At 41.0% G+C, this 18,864-nt stretch overlaps 1 protein-coding gene across 15 annotated transcripts in view; it reads right to left on the reverse strand.

Annotated features, from left to right (window-relative positions):
• The window catches only part of LOC148300047 (AN1-type zinc finger protein 6-like), a 57,761-nt gene that overhangs the window by 27,584 nt on the left and 11,313 nt on the right, over nt 1-18,864 (reverse strand). For 3 of the 15 annotated variants that reach the window (XM_088275346.1, XM_088275341.1, XM_088275336.1), the window contains exon 1: nt 5,802-6,235. The exons of 8 other annotated variants lie outside the window; for them this stretch is intronic. The gene's annotated coding sequence lies outside the window, so the exon portion shown is untranslated. Of the gene's footprint in view, nt 1-5,604; nt 6,236-7,220; nt 7,658-18,864 lie in introns of those variants that run through there. 4 more of the 15 variants (XM_088275350.1, XM_088275345.1, XM_088275340.1 and 1 more) reach the window with 2 other exon arrangements.

Genomic DNA, 18,864 nt, shown 5'->3' on the forward strand with positions numbered 1-18,864 from the left:
TTTGCCGAATGCCATTCAAGTTTCCGTAAGCGATGTTTAGTCAATTACAGCCCGTCCGACGAGCGAACGTTTCGTTTATTTCAAAATTCCAACTACGGAAATGCTTCGCGATTTTGTGTCGACGCAAAACATTGGTCAATATTGATTTGGACACAAAATGTGCGACGTATTTTAATTATAATACATTAGGAGTGGAGTGGACCAGCTCGGACTAGCGCACGGGGTAACGGGGTACCAGGGTACCAGGGTACCAGCGGATCGACAGGGCTGGCGTTTCATTATTTAGGAGCCGAAGCGGAAGAGAGCTCGGCCCATATAGAGCGAGTTGGCTGCTCGGTGGTCACAACCTGTGACCTACTTTCGCGCTGAACATAAAGTACCTTTAATGTACTTCTGGATATGCATGACTATGTAAAAATCGGACCCTTAAAAGGCATCGCAACAGTGTATGTGCGAACGCATTCCTTTTATACCCAACTCTTTACTTACGAACGATACATAGTATGTACCTACATACTTGTAAAATTAGATATATTTTTTTAATACAAAAAGATATTCGTGAATCAAATTTCACTGACCCACTTTTATCAAAATTGCATTCAATTAGTTTTCAACTTTGAAAGGAAAAATAAAAGGTTTTCAATAGTAGTACTTTAATCAAATGTGATCCTCGATAATTGAATTGATTGCAATCAGGCGACTACCAGTGCGTAAAATAATTCGGTAAGGATCTTGCAAACATCCAAATGAAATGTTTTCTACTGAATAAAATCAACCATAGTTGCTACCGCGAACTCACTCATGAAGCGAGGTGAGAATTACATCATACGTAATTGTATATAGTGATCACTTAAACCAGCCTATGACAGGTCATAATCCCTGTAAATTTCCAGACTTCTTTATCCGCATTGAGAAGTCGAAATGTAAAAATAATTCCTATGTGGAGAAACCCAGAGTTTTGAACACGGATTTGGACGCACCCCAAATTTTGAGAGAGTAAATAAAAAAATTATGACAAATTCGGGTTAAAGGTGTTATCTGTGTAGGTGTCACGAAATTGACAAAACAACAGTTTACTATTTAAAAGATCAAAATAAGGAAGCTATAGCGATAGCGATAAAGAGAGCGCGCGGTGGCGCCACCGAGCCGAGCCACAACCTTGACACACTGCAGCGGGCAGAATGAGGACATGGTGTAACAGTCCGACGCAACCAAATAATTACCTATCATTCGAGGCGCTTTGCAACGTATCTATCTAGTCGCCGAGCAAATCCGACTGAGGTGGAGCAATCTCCTACAATTCCCAAACGTCACCTGGCGTCCGACAACGGAATTCGTAGTAGCACCATTCTTTAAATATCGATATGACATGATGTAAAGCGATTGCTTCACGAATGTGCTCCAATTATTTTCAAATTGGGTCAATGTGTTCCGATGTTGTGTGTCAATTTACATTTTCGCTATCAACGTTAGCTTATCGACGATCTAAATGATATTTGAAGAAAGTTTGCAACGAATCCGGTCCCATCACTATTGCAAAACATCGCTACTTAGAAATTGAAGAAGGAAGGAAAACGACAATGTTTTGAAGAGTGTCCGTAGGCACGTTCGTGTCGGGTGATTTAGTACCGGGTAGTTGCGGACATGAGCGCAGAGGCGTGTGCCATGGCCCATGGCGCTTCTCTCGGCCTCGGCCTAACGAGTACAAAAATGTCACAATGCGATACTAAATGGGCGCTTTGCTTCGCCAATCAATCCAATTTCAATACCAAATTATATAGGCACAGATGGACTGCGAATAGACTCGACGGAGCTCCTACGGCGTATAATTTACCGAAACTAGTGTATAAATGAGAAAATCAATTCTAAACAACTTTTAAATAATGATGAGGAAACCGCAAGGCGTTATGCAAACGACAAACCGAGACGCCTCGAAGCGAGTAACCGATGGCCCGCATCGGGGATCAGTTCGTAAATAACCAATCTACCTACTGATTAGGATTTCGAAATATCGCAATCGGTGTTCGAACAGTCGGCGTAATTGTATTTTAGACCACCGAACCTAGTGAATTATCATCCACGCGTTCGTTATTCGCTATCAACCTTTTGATAGTAGACCTCTGGTGAGCGAGTAAATAAGACAGTCGCCAATCACGCACTGCACAAGATGGCGGCCGCGGTTTCTCGTGACGAGCCAGATTCCCACATCGAGCATCCGCAGCGGTAAATGCTAAGTCCTACGTAGATAGAGCGTACAGCGCGATACCGTCGCGCGCCGTGCGTGTTGCTTTCATGGCAGAACTTGGAAATGTAGCGGCCGACATCGGGCTCCGGAGAGACAGGCGGGGAGGGGCACAGGTAGGCTCCGCTGCCTACGAAATAATGGCTTGCAGGGGTCCTTAATACCGCCCGGCCCCAAATAAACCCGAGCACGCACACACGCGTCGTCCTGCACACGGCACACGGCACACAGCCACACAGCCACGCGGAGCCTCCGCAAGATACTTTTATTGGTAAATCTTCCAGAGCTCCCCAACACCACAGCGCAATATTGTTCCATTTCAATACTACTCGCCTTCCATTGCAAAATTATTTTCTATTTAAGTTAGTAAACTTAGTACTTCAGCAGTAGCTAAAGAGTTGAAGGTTAGCCGTAGTTTACCGATTTGTATTAAGCCACTAGATATCATCTATGCAGAAACAGTTTTTTTGAACTTCGAGACAAGTAAGCAATATATATGCGGTGTAGGTAAAAACAATTGAGGAATGAGATTTGCGTTATTGCATCCCGTTTTAGTTCAATCAAATAAGTTTATTTTAAACTTATTAACTACATAGGAGGGGGAAAATGGCGTTAGGTATTTCAAGAACATTCCTAGAATGGTAAGGGTCGTAACATTAAGATATAGCGTGTGAATAACAAGCTGATTATTAACGGAGCTTGGCTTTTAGTATTGAATGGTTCAGGAGCACCTTCGTAATAAAGATAAAACAAATAAATAAGAAGTTTGAGTTCCCGCGAGTTGGAGCTCATCGTACGACCGTCATAGGCTGGTTTAAGTGATCACTTTACACACGTGTAACATTCACCAATTCTACCCATTATTGACAACCACACTACTCAAATTCTTGGAAGTTCTATATATATGAACCAATTTAGAAACCTTGTTCATGAATCACTAAAACTTCACTAGAGACATCTATTGGTGAGATGTAAAGAAGCTTTTTATTAATATAAGAGTTTCTGCTTAATAAAAAGCTTCTTTACATCTCACCAATAGATGTCTCTAGTGAAGTTTTAGTGATTCATGAACAAGGTTTCTAAATTGGTTCATATATATAGAACTTCCAAGAATTTGAGTAGTGTGGTTGTCAATAATGGGTAGAATTGGTGAATGTTACACGTGTGTAAAGTGATCACTTAAACCAGCCTATGACGGTCGTAAGCCCCGTAAATACCCAGACTTCCATATTCTTCTTCATCTTTGATGAGATGTCAAAAAATAATAGTATTATAGTTATGTTTGAAAAACATAATTATCTTCCGAAAAGGTACCAACCCGTCTTTCCCCCATCAACCAAGCCTCGCAGTAAAAAAGCTTCTTCTCTGTGGATGGTGGGACACCACTGGAGTAAGACGTTTAGAACAAATACATATTCTCAACTATTTGAGCGAACGAAACAAGCGACTTGATATCTGATCATATTGGATTTTTGCAAATTGATAAAACTAGACCGCATATAGCAAAATTGGGTAGCAACATTCGTCGTATTTACAGGATCCTGCAACCATTGATTGCCACTGAAGAAAAACGAATAGAGATAATAAGACGGTCAAGTAAGTTTTTAAATAAAATAAGTAAGTTTTTAATGGAGGAATGTATTAGAAAAAAATGAGTTATCAATTATCTAAACTAGTTGTTTTTCACCGGGCATTATGGACGCTCGCACATAGTCGGTGGTAAATACAGTGCTTCGTAAAACATGCTCGGTACAATTAATTATACCACGATCTCCTTCCTCCATAATGAACATAAAATACAGAGGTGAGGAATGGCTAATATTATCATCACCGAGTCACTCGCGGAGCAAGTCGAGTCGGGCGTGTATTCCATAAATACTATCAATGGGTTCATGTCATATCTATTGGATTTGTATGACACTATCCACTCGAATGTAAAATAGTGCGAGGGACGAGAATATGAGTCGGATCATATTTTCCAATAACATATCGAGTAACCTACCCGGGCTGGTAGTGTAAAGTCGATCACAGACCGTGATCACCTTCCCTCGGCATAATTCGCTATAAATAATAATGGCAGGCTCGTCGGCCCGCACGTCAGGGGCTCCGTCTGCACTGTGCACCGGCCGTGTGCGGGGGGCGGGGGGGAGCAACGACCCGGCGCGGGGGGCGGCCTTGCCCCCTCGCCCCTGCCCCCCGCCCCCTCGCCCGCCGCACAATGACACTCAAATTACTGCAAGGGGTACAAGAACCTCGAGCCACACAGCGCCGTACTACCCTACCGCCAAACAGTAACAAAACTATCAACAATAACAAAAGCAAACGATAATGGCTCGAGAAAATAATTCGAAAAAAAGTTTTGGACAGTATATTTGGTATCTCTAGAGAAAATTACTGCTACTGACCGTTAAACGTAACACATAGGGCACGCATCAAATTTATGCGACGTTAATTTGATCGTTTACTATACGAAGGGCAGTTTTGCGCTTCAGGCACCAGTCGAACCCGGGACCACTACACTGAGTAGGCAGACAAAAGTAAAATACCGGGAATTTGAGTCAACAATAAAGACACGTGGATCGAGTTGGAACAAAGTTCATATTGAAAAGAAGATGAGTTGACAGATTCTTTACTATTTACAATGCGAAGCATTTTATGCAGACTGAATTTGATTTTGAAGCAACAAAGAAATATCACAAAAAATCAAAAACCGATTTTACATCGACAAAATGTACTTTCTAAAAACAGAAACCTCATGATTCACGATAAATGGATTTTGCTATGTTTGATTCGCATCGACTGAATGCGTAGAGGAAATGAGGCATTTACCCACGCGAATAAAATTTATAATTCTTTTGTTCCGTTTTATGCGTAATCAACAATAAAGATGAAACTATATCGAAACGAACGACGCTTTAACCAAATAAATGCGAGTGAATTTTTCATAATGAGTAAATATAGTAATTATTGCTAACTACAGCGTATATTTATTTGTCGAGCATTACCCGCGTTATATCTAAAATTGAACAGCGCACCACACAGCAGTAAACAGCACGAAATGATTAATGATAAAAGTCGTTATCAACAGCAAAACTCGTGACGCGGTACATCTCCCGTTTATCTGTCAAACAAAGCGTATAACGAAAGGCGAAAATAATAATTCCGGCCAGTCGGCAATCGAGGTACTTGGCAGCTGTTTCTGGATGACGGAAGAAACGGCGCTCGGCATGTAGTGTGTGGTGTGGTGTGGTGTGGTGTGGTGTGGTGTGGTGTGGTGTGGTGTAGTGTAGGTAGGTAGGTAGGTAGGTAGGCACGAATACCCGGAACACCCAGTCCGCTCGCGATGAACAATATTTACATACACGTTTCAATGGTGCGAACAATAAAGCGAAGCGGTCCAAACTCGAAATCAATGACGTCAGCTGTTGTTTAACTTCGGCAGAGGCGATACACGGAATTCGGCGATGGTTATCGTAATCAATTTGTAGGATATGACGGGTCAAGTGATGCGCTGCACGGGACAAAGGGGAGCCAGGCGGGCGGCGGTGGGCACACTCACATCGTCACGCGTGCCGCGGTGCGCTGGTGGTGGTGCAGCTACTCCGCTGGGCGGACTCGGACTCCGACTCGGAGCCAGCCTTTGTCTCCTTCGCCGCGTATCCCGTCTCCCGTATCCTGTACTCGAATATTCTCACTCACTAACCTCAACAGCTATTTTCCAACAATATTATATTATTATCACACGTATTACACCGACACGAAGCGTGAATTTTCGTCAGACCGTTGCACTTTGCTCGGATCGCGTTTTCTTCGCGAATAGACCGAATAAACGTAAGAAACGCTCCAACTACTTTGGCACTGATGGTTGTTTATTGTTAATCTACTACTTCGCGACACGTGTGCGAACTTAATTTTCGAAAAAAAATCTGTTTAGTTTATTGCTGATGGCGAGCGCGAAAGCCGCCCTCCCGCAACGAGCGCTGATCGTGGACTGGCGCGGCGTGGCGGGCGGCGCCCCTCCGGCCTGCGCGCCCCCCGCCCCGCCCTCTCCCCGCCCGCCTGCAGCGAACAGCTCGCTCGGGCGCGGGGGGAAGGGGAGGTGGGGGAACAGTACGGTGAAAAATTAATCATTGACGGAAAACCCTGTCACAAAGCGCGAGACGCGCTTCTCGGAACCTCGCGAGATCACTTCTCACTTCTGACCAAACGAACTGCCGCACGAGATGGTGTCTCTATTGGAAAGTGCAACGAACACTGTTCTTTTCATTAGAAAAAAGTTAAGGGCCTCGACCTTTTGGTTCTGAAGAGTCACGGCTCATGGCGTGACACACGCCGGGGGAATGCGACCGATGTGTCATCGATAAGAGAAATACATTCGAATGAAAAGAAAATATTTGCTTCCGAGGTTTCGGGGAAACTACAAACATAGTTAACATTCGAGAAAGTAGAAAGTGGGGGAGTTAAATCTACAAAACATGATACATACGAAGAACACGTAACACACGAATTTAACAGTTTTAGAATATGAATTATGGGTATAATTTGGAATTTCAGATTTAAAATCATTCACTTTGAAAGGATTTTATGGATCCACTCTCCTCGGTCAATTTGAGAAACTCCATTTATTCTCTGTGTCATTAAGGCTAGTGGTTTTCTTAAATAAAAGTTGTTTCTTAAATATTCCGTATATTTTTCGATAAAAATATTGCGCGTTAAATTTAGGATATCCAGTGTAAAATTTGGTTTACGAGTGCTAATGCCCTGTTATTTTGACGAAACGAGGTATCAACCACCCGGTGCACTACACTTGCACGTGTCGCGGCGCGCGCGTGTGTGTGCGGGTGCATAGTGATAGTGACATACAACTACGCGTAGGTACGTACGACACAGCTGCGTGCGTGTATGAATCAAAAAGTTTCGGTGCGGACGCGACGGGCCATCGCCGTCTCCCTCGCTCCCTCGACAAAACGCAAGTCACCGTTAATGCGCAGAAGCGGAGACGAGCCGAGCGATAACGGAATCTCCCGAGCGAATACGAGCGGGGCGCAGCCTGACAGCGGAGCCGCGATGGACGCGGGCTCGGGGTGAAGGCGGAGGGTGCCTCAGTCCTTCGGCGTGCCGGCGCGCGGGCGCGCGGGCGCGCGGGCCGCCGGTGCGCGTGCACCGGGCCGGGGCAGGTGGCGCGGGGACCGACACTTGCGCGGGAACTTCTACCTGGCAGAGCGCAAGTCGCACAAAGGACAGGAAAGCGAAAAATTCAACAATGCCAGCAAACAAAACCCCGGAGGATACCAGCTCGCTCGATAGACACATCACACGCGTAATACACCATACTAAACGCGAATTACGTCGAGCACGTAAAACTGAGATTTGTTCATGTCGTAGGTTAGCTACCTGGCACCTTTAGAACCGCTCTATTTTGGCACGGAAAAATATCGCAACTGGAACAAAGCGAGTTTTCTCGGTACAAGACGGTACTAGCGATATACAAATTATATGCCAGAAATAATGGTTATCGGAATGTAATAAAGTAAAACAATAAACATGGCACGTGCGAGTATCAGTGGGTAGTGCAGCCTGCAGCTTCTAGAGACTACCTTCACGCCTAACGAGCAATCAGAAGGACGCGGGCGAAAACAATGGCGAATTGTTAGATCGGAAATACTCCATCATTCGCTTCGTTACGCAAGACACTTTTAGGTAAAAAAAAAATACAAGACCCTGGAAATTTGTCTCATAACGAAAATTTTGTGTTTTAAGCCCGACTTCATCCATGATTTGTCAATAAGATAAAAAATAAGCTAATTTTTATTTCGGACAATTTCAGTTGATTTTTCCGCCGGAACCTCGGCCCAAAAAGAGGGAAGCCTTTCAGATCAACAAAGTAAATATTTTGGGCTAACAGGGGTAAATAAACCCTTTAGATCAACAGAGGTACACTCCTTCGGGCCAACCAGACATGGGCCTTTCGGGCCAAAAATATTTATTTTTCGGATCAACAAAAGAAGACTTTCTGACTAATATTGATAGGACCTTCGAGCCTTTGATTTTTTCGGTTTTATTAATTTTTTACAAATACTGAATTTTTCTATTTTTTACTATTTGATTTTTTAATTCTCGCCAGAAAAATTTAAAAAATTTTAAGAAAGGTGTGTTGAGATGGTTTGGACATGTAGAATAAGTGAGGAAAGAACGGTAAAACAAATTTATGATGCGGATGTAATTGGAAAAAGGAGCAGAGGAAGACCGAGAAAAACTTGGCACGATCAAGTATGCCAAACACTTGATCGTGCCAAGTGGTCAGGTTAGGAGTCGAAACAATCGGCGGGTATGTATGAGGAGATGCATGAACGTAGAAGAGGCGAAGAATGTTTGCAAGGACAGAGTGGTGTGGCGTTCTATTCTCTCTGCCTACCCCTGCGGTGAGGCGGCGTGATGGTTAGTTTTTTTAGCCAGAAAAATATATATGTTTATACATGTATATTGTATACACATTTCTAGGACTTTTAGTATACATACATACAAAAACATACAGGTTTGAATGTTTGAAATTCATCTTCAAGATGTAGGATGCGATACTCACGTTTAAAAGTAAGTCCGGAATAAAAGTAAATTTTGGCCAGGTCCCTAATTGCTACGCGAAACCGATAAAATCGCGGATATTAGTTGTTTCGCATTAAAACTAGAATTTATACAAAGGGAATCTAAAATTGGACAAAAAAAGATCGGCGAACTCGAAGACAAAAGCAGTTCGGCCGGACAAAGGCAGGAATTTGTTTTGTGATGAACATCCCGAATGAATAACTCCCATAAAGTCGGCAGTGCGCACATACCGAGAAACTGCGTCTCGGCCCTCGGCACTCGGCCCTCGGCCCCGAGCCGATTGGCTGCTGCATTTCCCACTGATTATAGCGAGAACAATGTACCCCGGCTTCCCACTTCCCAGTGCGTAGATCCGAATGACTCCGATTCTCTCCTATATTGAACAAAGTCGCTTTCATCTCCCATTCGCCACACGTGTAACAAAAACACAAAGCTAACTGTGAGATGTGTGCGTCACTTGTGTTCTGATAAAGCGTTCATAATACGCTGAAGGTTACAGTGATAATAAAGAAGTTGGGAAATATAAATTTGCGATCTTCGTGAAACGGATAAATCGATAACCTAATTTACTAGATAAATTTATGGCGGAGAATCAAGTTCGGTCCGTTGAAACATTAATTTGATGTTCACGAATATTATAACACTGCTTCCCTAATATATAATATTGGACCCCTTGGAAGGGGTAATAGACGGCTGAATTAACAAAAAACATGTCTGTGAAAATCTACGTTCGTACTGTTTCTTTGTTCGCTTACTCTATCTAAACTTCATAGTAACAAAAATACAATATAATATAAAAATAGACTTGTTTTTTTCAATTATTTATATATATTTTTTATATTATTTTTACTAATAATACTTTCTTATTGTATTGCCTTACTAAGGTAGCCCTCGATCAAGTCAGAATTATTTTTTTTGAATATGAGTAAACATCGCTTTTCCTCTTTCACCTGTCCGCACCGAGATGGTGCCGGGCATCCCTATGCCCGGTGGCCTCACCGCATCAGATCGACGCGGTACCAACTTGATCAATTATTATGAAAACAAAGGTAATTAGTCCTACGCTCCAGATTCTGAAATTTGGAATCGGAACATATTTAGTAGGAGGCAAATGATAATGACAGTACACAGTAGTATGTATTCATAGGAAATGAAGGAGGAATAGCTGGTAGGAAAATAGCAGTTGCGCACTCAAATTTATGGGTCGAAGAATCGTTCGAATCTACCAACACCATATCATTTATGGTATTCAAAGCATAAGATCGCTTTACTGCCAGTAACAAAATGGCCGATATGTTTAATAAAGGTGAGTGAGTGCGTGCGTTTTTTATGCCGTTTTGAAGATAAATACGAGGGTTGCCAGTGCAAAATCAACGGCCATAATGTTTAAGAAAGAAAACAGCGTGTTTACACAGCCTGTAGTGCCAGCGACTGGGGTCAAGAGCTGCGAAACTCACGATTTGAAATTTGCATGACTCTCGACACTACGTGCGCCGCACGCAAGACGGAAAATGTACATATGCTAATTTACCGCATTATAAATTTCATTTCTCTCACTAGCTTTGCCAACTACTGACTCGAGGGTAACGATTTACACACAAAAACGCATAAAACATCGAATTTAAACCCCTGCTTTTCCTGAAATAAAATTCACGAAATCACAGAAAATGAGCGTCAAAAGTACGAAAAGCTACGGAACGTTTTGGAAATATAGTAGTGCGTAGGTTTAATAAGCGATCGCAATGTGTATAGCTATACCTTGATTTAGTGTTGCCTTGTTGGTAGAAGTTATAAAGAAGAGGGTATTGCGCTCCGATAAGGCCCTCATCTATTCACAATCCACCACCACAAAATGGCGTAAAAACACCAGTGGAAAGCGTACTTTGATTTAATTTTCTAATTGAGAACAAAAGCTTCTACGACGTATTTTGTAAAAAATAAACATTGACAGGTAAAAAATAATCCCGTCTTAACGAATTGAGGTCATAAATTTATCAAAAACTGTTATCAGCTCGAATAATATTTTTTAAATCTGGATAATTTATATACCGTCATTTCCTAAAATGCTACACGAAGAACGCTTCATTGTGATTATATTGGGGAAAAGAAAATTATGGAATGTTACAATTAATGTCTTACCAAACTCAAGAATGACTGAAACGTCAACAAAACTATTATCTCACTGATCGGATAAATGTTTTAAAATCCTCACGTAAAATATCTCCTAGACCTGGCTGTCGATTCCAAAGGAAAGTTAACGTTTTAACTAACCAATGCAGATAACTTTATTTGTATTCGGTAGCAGAAAAAATATTTTCTGATAATAGGGATTGATAATCGGTTTAAAAGTAAAAGTTATCTAAACTATGTAGTACGAGTATATGAATTGTCTATCTGCTGCAATCGCGGTATTATCCAGACGGTCAATCGACCGTCTGGATAATCGCCTAAAGCGTGCGCATCTACACTTTTCGTCAGTAACAAAGAATGCACCAGGAAGAAACTGGTGCATTACTGGAGTCAAAAAGATAAAACACGGGTTGGAGATATAAATGGGCAAGGTAATTCGGGCGGAGATGCGAGGAACAGCGGCCAAAATACATAGCGTTCATCAATCGCCAACACTCCTCGAGCACTGTACTCGGCGGATTTAATCAATTCCGATCTATTTCAGCACAAATTTAACATCTTTTTTTTTCTGTTCGTTTATAGTTAATTTCAGTACGCACACAAAACACAACCGTCCGTTCGTTCACTCACCGTGCATGACTTTTTTAAAACTCGGTTGCATCGTTTGCGGCTGTCTTCACTTCACGTGAAATATGTATCATAAAAATAAATAACACTGTTTTATTTAAATAAAAAAAAAACATAAATGGTTATTAAGTACCCTTTTTTTTACAGTTTCCTTTTTTCAGTCTTAGTTTACGAAATTACCAGAAAGTTCGGTTAGTTCTTGGTGTGATTAACATTACCAAGGACCAACTATTGCTCGAAAGAGTTTTTAAAATACGTTACTATAAAATCGTGAAAGAGGCCATCAAGATATTTAGCAATTACTTACGGCCCTACGATTTTAATCACACCTAACAGTGAGACTTCTCATAATATAATACAATAGAATATTTCTCACGAATAGATTGACCAATATAATAACAAATACTGCTTTAAACTTGCATATCTCTTCATCTTCTTGCTCAATGCTGAGCGTCGTGGTCTTCTGGAATGTCAGGCACTTGGTGCACAAGTTCTCTCCATTCTTCCCGGTCCTGGGCCAACTTGATGGCTGCGTTTGGCGAGGATCCGGTTAATTCCTTTATTTGGTCTGTCCATCTTGTTGGAGACCGTCCTCTTGCCCGCTTGCCTTCAACTGTACCTGTTACTACCAGTTTTTCAAGACTCTTCTCGTTCTTTCTGGCGATATGCCCAAAGTAGGACAGAATCCTTTTCCTGCAAGTCGTGGAGAGTCTTTCTGTCACTGACAGTTCGCGGAGAATGGAGACGTTTGTGCGTCTTGCAGTCCAAGGAATGCGCAGCATCCTCCTCCAGCACCACATTTCAAACACATCCAGCATATGTCTTTCCTTTTTCCTCAGTGTCCATGTTTCCATTCCATACAGCGCAATGGAGAATACAAGAGATTTCACTAGACGGGTTTTCGTTCTCCTCAGTATGGACCGATTTTTCCATATCTTCGCCAGACTAGACATTGCTGATTTTGCCATTCCAATTCTTCTCCGGATTTCTACTTCACAGCCTCCGTCTTTAGAAATGAGTGCACCTAAATAGATAAAGTCGTCGACTTCTTCATAATCCCTTAAAGGATTGTTCCTTATCAGGGTGCCGAATCGGTCGATGACAAGAACCTTGGTTTTACTTTTGTTTATTTGAAGTCCTAAATGCTGGCTTTCTATTTCGACTCTATGGAGGAGTTCAGCCATTTCGTCCTCATTGTTGGCTATTAGCGTTGTGTCGTCTGCAAACCTTATATTGGAGATCTTTTTGCCCCCTACTGATACGCCACCTTCCCACCCGTCTAGTACTTCCCTCATTATATATTCTCCATATATATTGAAGAGATCAGGAGACAGTATACACCCTTGTCTCACGCCTTTTTGTACTTGAAATGACTCTGAGAGGAAATTATCAACTCTTACCGATGCCAAATTTTGTACGTATAAGTTGTGAATAAGAACTATCAACTGTCTCGGTACACCCATTGTTTCCAAAACCTTCCACAGGCAATTCCAATTCACGCAGTCAAAAGCCTTTGTATAATCAATAAAGCAAAGTACGACCGGAACCTTGAACTCCCGACTTTTCTCGATTATTTGTCTTATGTTCAAGATTTGCTTATGTTCAACATTGTCGGACACTATGGAATTGGCACACGTAATGATAGAGGCGAGAAACTACTGCATTTTTGCACAGAAACTGAACTGACTATTATGAACACGTGGTTCAAAAACCACATACGCAGACTATATACCTGGAAGTCACCTGGCGATAGATACAGGAATCAAATTGATTACATTATGATAAGTAAGAGATGGAGATCGACTGTTCATAATGTGAAAACTTTTCCAGGAGCCGACTGCGGTTCCGACCATCAACTTCTTGTTGCTGAAATCCAAATGAAGCTGAAAAATATAAAACGAAATGTGGCTAAAAAACGAACTACCCCTTCTGAAGACATCTTGAAGAAATTCCAAGTAAATTTCTCATCCATGATCCAGAGTTCTCAAGATAATTCTAATAATCCTGAAGACAAATGGTCACAGCTAAAGAATATCATAGCGTCAAGCATCAAAGAGTCTCAAGCCCCGAGGACAAATATGGAAACACGAGGTCAATGGATATCCGAAGAATCCTGGAAATTAATTGAAGAGAGGAAACGGCTTAAGAAATTGAGCACATCTACCCAGGAAGTAAGAGTCCAATACTCCGAACTGAACCGAAGAGTCCAAAGAAGTTGCACAGCGGATAAAGAGCGCTACATCAATTCGATTTGCGAGGATATTGAAAGTCACGCTAACACTAATCACACTCGCGACTTGTTCCAAAAAGTGAAAACACTCGCCAAGAAGTTCAAGCCTCGAACATGGACCATTGAGGACAGGCAGGGAAATACCATCTGTGAAATCGACAGTCATCAGAAGGTGGAAAGAGTATTGTGCGGATCTATACAAAGATGATAGTATGCAACCCCAGGCAGAATTCAATGACTTAAATCCAGATGAACCCCATATAATCCTCCAGGAAGTAGAGAATGCCATTAAAAAACTCAAATCCTACAAATCGCCTGGAAAGGACGGAATCCAAGCTGAGTTCCTAAAGAATATGACCGATGACGGCATTAAGAGGATGCACGATATATGTAATTCGGTATGGGAATCAGGAATATGGCCAACGGACTGGGTGGAATCTGTATTTATTCCAATACACAAGAAGGGTTCTACGCTAAAGTGTGAAAACTATCGAACTGTCTCACTCATCTCTCATGCCAGCAAAATATTGCTACACATATTAAAAGCAAGGCTAAAACACTACCTCGACTGGCAAATTTCAATTGAGCAAGCTGGATTCGTCAAAGGCAAGGGTACACGTGAACTTGCATATAAATAAAGTAAATTAAATGATGGCTAAATTAAAAAAAAACATACTTGCAAGAATAACGTGAAATAAAATACAAACCCGCCACGTATAGTCTTTATTCAAAATGTTGAAGTCCTAGCGGGTACAAATTGTAACGTGTCGGCACTGCGCAGTTACATTAGAATGCAGGAATAATAATTAGGAAAATGGCGCTATATATAATAAATTATTCAAAGTTATTTGATGCATAATCAATGATTATAGTATAGTAAATCTAAAGTTTCCCAATATGCGAAACAATTTTGAATCACATTTCATTTGATAACGACACAAAAAGAAAACAAAGTATCTAAAAGTTGAATAATAATAAATCAATGATCGGGTAATCAATTATATTCAAGACAGTTTTTCACCGTTTTTTTATATGCCTACCAAGAATGAGTAATCCACATAATGACAAAACAAAAATACAATATTTCTATTTGGTGGAACTTTTAGTACTTTTCTCATATTTCACATTTCTCAACATGACATTGAGATACGTGCATTTTCAATTATACGAGTATGTATAAAATTTTCACAGCGATAGATTTTGCTCTTTCCATTTTATAGTGAACGCGTTTACTTTGTTGGCTTGACTTTTAAAGCTACATTCAGTTTTTGCCAAGTGCTCCACGTTGTTGTTGTTGTTAAATGATTTTACTGTCCGATGTCTGCTGTCTAACTGAGCCGAATTACAATGGAATGCTGGATCGCTATTCTTCCTTCCTAAAAGATTACGTTTGCTTATAACAACGAAATATGTATTTGGAAGCCTAAATTCTAAATAACATTTTTTATTTAAATTGCTTAAACAGAGCGAACGTTTTCACTATGGCTGACAGACCAATGCATCCATCTCGGAACCCTCGCTGTTCATCGTATCATCCCTTCCTTGGATCATATCCTTAAATTACATTACACAGTTAACTGAACACATTAACATTCTACCGGCTGGATTCAAAATATCGTTTCCTCTGAAGTTTGTGTATTTAAGATTGTTTCCACCGGAGCGAAGGATTTACTTCGTGCGTGGTTCATCATATTGAAAACTGAAGGCATAAGTCGGCGTGGGGGAGGGTCGGGGAAGGGGGTAAACCGCAAGGTCACCACTACATGTTGTTTAGAAAGGTCGGCAGACAGAATCCATAGTTCCATAGAGCGGAAACCTTTGCTGCCATTTACATATGTGATTTTTAAAAAAACAGTTAAGTGTATATCAGTAATTTAGTTCTGCAAAAATAACTAAACACTTTTTTTAAACTAAATAGTAATGACACTCAGCGCGAAAACAATATATGTATGTATATCTTATCGCTACAAAAATATCGAATAGCAGAGCGAAACCGTTTTATACAACGCTGTAGCGGGAAAAGAAACGACTGCATCAGATTTTTAAGATAAAAAAACTGAACAAAACTGTTTCTCCTAACGAGAAAAACAAAATTAAAATGTTGTACATATTTTGATAGCAGTCTACCATACATTACAACCCTACTTTGAAAGCTTTCCCGACCGCATTTCCGGGTCTGATACAAAAGCATCTAGGCTTCCTGACAGACCTCTCTTGCAAAGCAATTTTATTTCATGAACTGAGTTGCGAAAATTAGAAAATGTGAAATAAAATTCAATCCCGATTTGATTTCCCTGTCACTCCCAATCTAAATAAATACAAGTTTATAAAACAACGACCAAGTTTCTTGAAGCGCCCTAGTGTATGCAGTGAAAGGGATTAGTAGTTCAGTAGTCAGCTAGGTCCGATTCCAACCCGACGCTGACCGGCACACAGACGCCTCCACAACCCCGACCATCACAGCAGACAGACACGGAAGAGTGCCAAGGCATTTGCAGAAAATATTCAGTCATCGCATTTCCCACTCAACTATTATTCATCAAAATTCTATTACGGACTACAACCCTACAATCTAACGATGACGCATGGTAGTCATTATTTTAGCCATCTATTTACAGATTTTTGAGAAAGATCTGCTGATCTTGCATAACCGAGGACAAATGAATTAATAATCGTTTATTTACTTAAAGCTTTTTTTTTGTCAATTTGAAAAATAATAATTTGTCAACAGAAAATTGATTCAGCTACTTTTATGTGTCACACGTATAAAAGACAATACCATACACGTGTATTGTGGACTTTTTACATTACTTAGTAAAAACTATTGATAGTATTTATCAATCGTTTTATTGCAACATGCTAATTCCAAGGCATGAGCTCATAATAAAAAATCACCATTGTTTTAATTTATCTAGAAATCAGAAATTTACAGTGCAGTAATATTATTGTGGGTGCGCAGATTGCAAACTCGGGGTACAAGGGAAACATAAAATGTCTTCAAAAAGTGTTATTATTAAGCAGGTTTAAAGTAACATTCCTTATAATTACCGGACTGTAAAATAAAAGGAAAATCCACACTGTAAAATTCATCCCTTTCAGGAGTAATACCGTCTATCCGCGGCAGGCGCTAACGATGCTCGGAGAGCACTGGCGTACCTATGCGGCATTCTGTAGAAGACTATAATACTTTTTGGGTGGCGTTGGACGTTCATGCTATACGTGATTTGTAGACTCACATTATCGAGAAACAAATTTTGCATTGGCTATAAACGCCGTAATATATTTCACGTAACAAATATGTACACTTTCCTGACACATTTGATATTCAAAATGCGTACTCCTTAAAGGGTTATCAACCAATATAAAATACATATGTACTAATTTCGACGTGTTTTTCGTTGCTTATATGTATTTTCAATTTCGCTCTATTACGTTGTTGAGTCTAATGTAACAATAAACGAAGGGTCGAATCAATACTAACCGTACCTTGTGATGAACGTGATTGGACGCTACGTGAGTGAAGAAGGTACGCAGGGGTCATATATAGATTTTCAGGCAGACAGACCCTTTTTATGCGTTTTCGTGAAAAAAACCTTATTTTGATCGATTGCTCGAATACGGGCTGAGGTAGATGGACGATGAATCCGAAGTGGGAGCTGTCGTCTCTCCCAGTCCCGATTTCCGATCAGTCGTTGAACGGCCGACGACAGAAAGGTGCACGCGCTGCAATAGTACCCGGAGCGGTGTTCGTACGCCACCGGCGGCGGTCACTGCTCCTGCACTGTCGGGGTGACCTTTCTGCGCGTTCTCGCCGCTCTATGATACGGACTTTTTCAGTCTTCAGAATGGAAATGTCGTGTTTTTATCACACATCAAACAAATAACCTACATAAGGCGAGACGATAACATTTTCCCTAACTAGTTCATAATTCATACTCCAGAGCAAATTATAAAAAAAACACTTGTGCATTAAAAATTAATACGAGCATAAGTGTAGCAGCAAATGTAGCTGACTTATATGCTACATACTCGTACTACGTTCGCATTACTTTTAATAGCGGATATTTCACTCATATTCAATTCTTCATTATTTTATTATTCTATAGTCAAACACGTACGAGTAGCACCGCTTTAGATAATAATTTACGCAAACAAACGGGAATACACGAGTCATTTTCCACGTACTACGTAAGAAACTCTCGACAGTTGTATTGATACTGAAAACGTGATAAACAAATATATTATAGTTAGTAATAAATGATCTGAAGTACGTTTACTTCATACACATGCACGTAACGATCGGGTGGAGCGGAGCGAGCCATTCCGACATCGCTACGTAATGCATGTGGGTTATGTTATCATAACTAGGAAAGTTCTCCCGAGATACCAAGGTGAATTATAGAACTGGGTCACAACAAAGGACGAAACCTTCGAAAGGGGAGCGAGGCAGTCGATTTGCGGTTACTCCACTTTGTCCATAAACCTCGATTTGTTTTAAAACGTATCAACGCGCACACATACATACGTGACCATCCTCGTCAGAAACAAAGAGAACTCCGGAAGCCTTCGAACACGTTGTGTGAGAAAACAAACGGAAAAACATTGTATTATGAGGGCAGACATTAACGGCGATCAATTACTCTCGGTTCAGAAGCGGCCAAAAATAATACCTACTTACTACATTACCAGTCGGAAAATGAATACGGAGAAAAGCGATTTTTGGCAGATTTGCGTGCCAAATACAAAAAATTCACTGTACGACGGACCAGAAATGATCTTATTCGACGTCCGCGGCACGGCTTATAGCTTACATAGGTCAGGCAGAAAGATAAAACGTGTCACGCTATCTGATTTCAACTAATGCATAAGGTATTATAGCCTGACCTAGATACAGTTGCAGCTCGGGCAACGCTACATACTGCACGCTGCACGCTGCACCCGTCGTACGGCCACACCTGACACTATCGCGCTCCGAGACGTCATTTGGCACGTACGACCGCCTCGTCTATAGTCCGCAACAGTGAAGAGCAAC

This window comes from Brachycentrus maculatus, unplaced genomic scaffold, assembly GCF_059751285.1.
Source record: "Brachycentrus maculatus isolate JH-2025_06_01 unplaced genomic scaffold, ASM5975128v1 h1tg000848l, whole genome shotgun sequence".
In the NCBI taxonomy this organism is placed as follows: domain Eukaryota; kingdom Metazoa; phylum Arthropoda; class Insecta; order Trichoptera; family Brachycentridae; genus Brachycentrus; species Brachycentrus maculatus.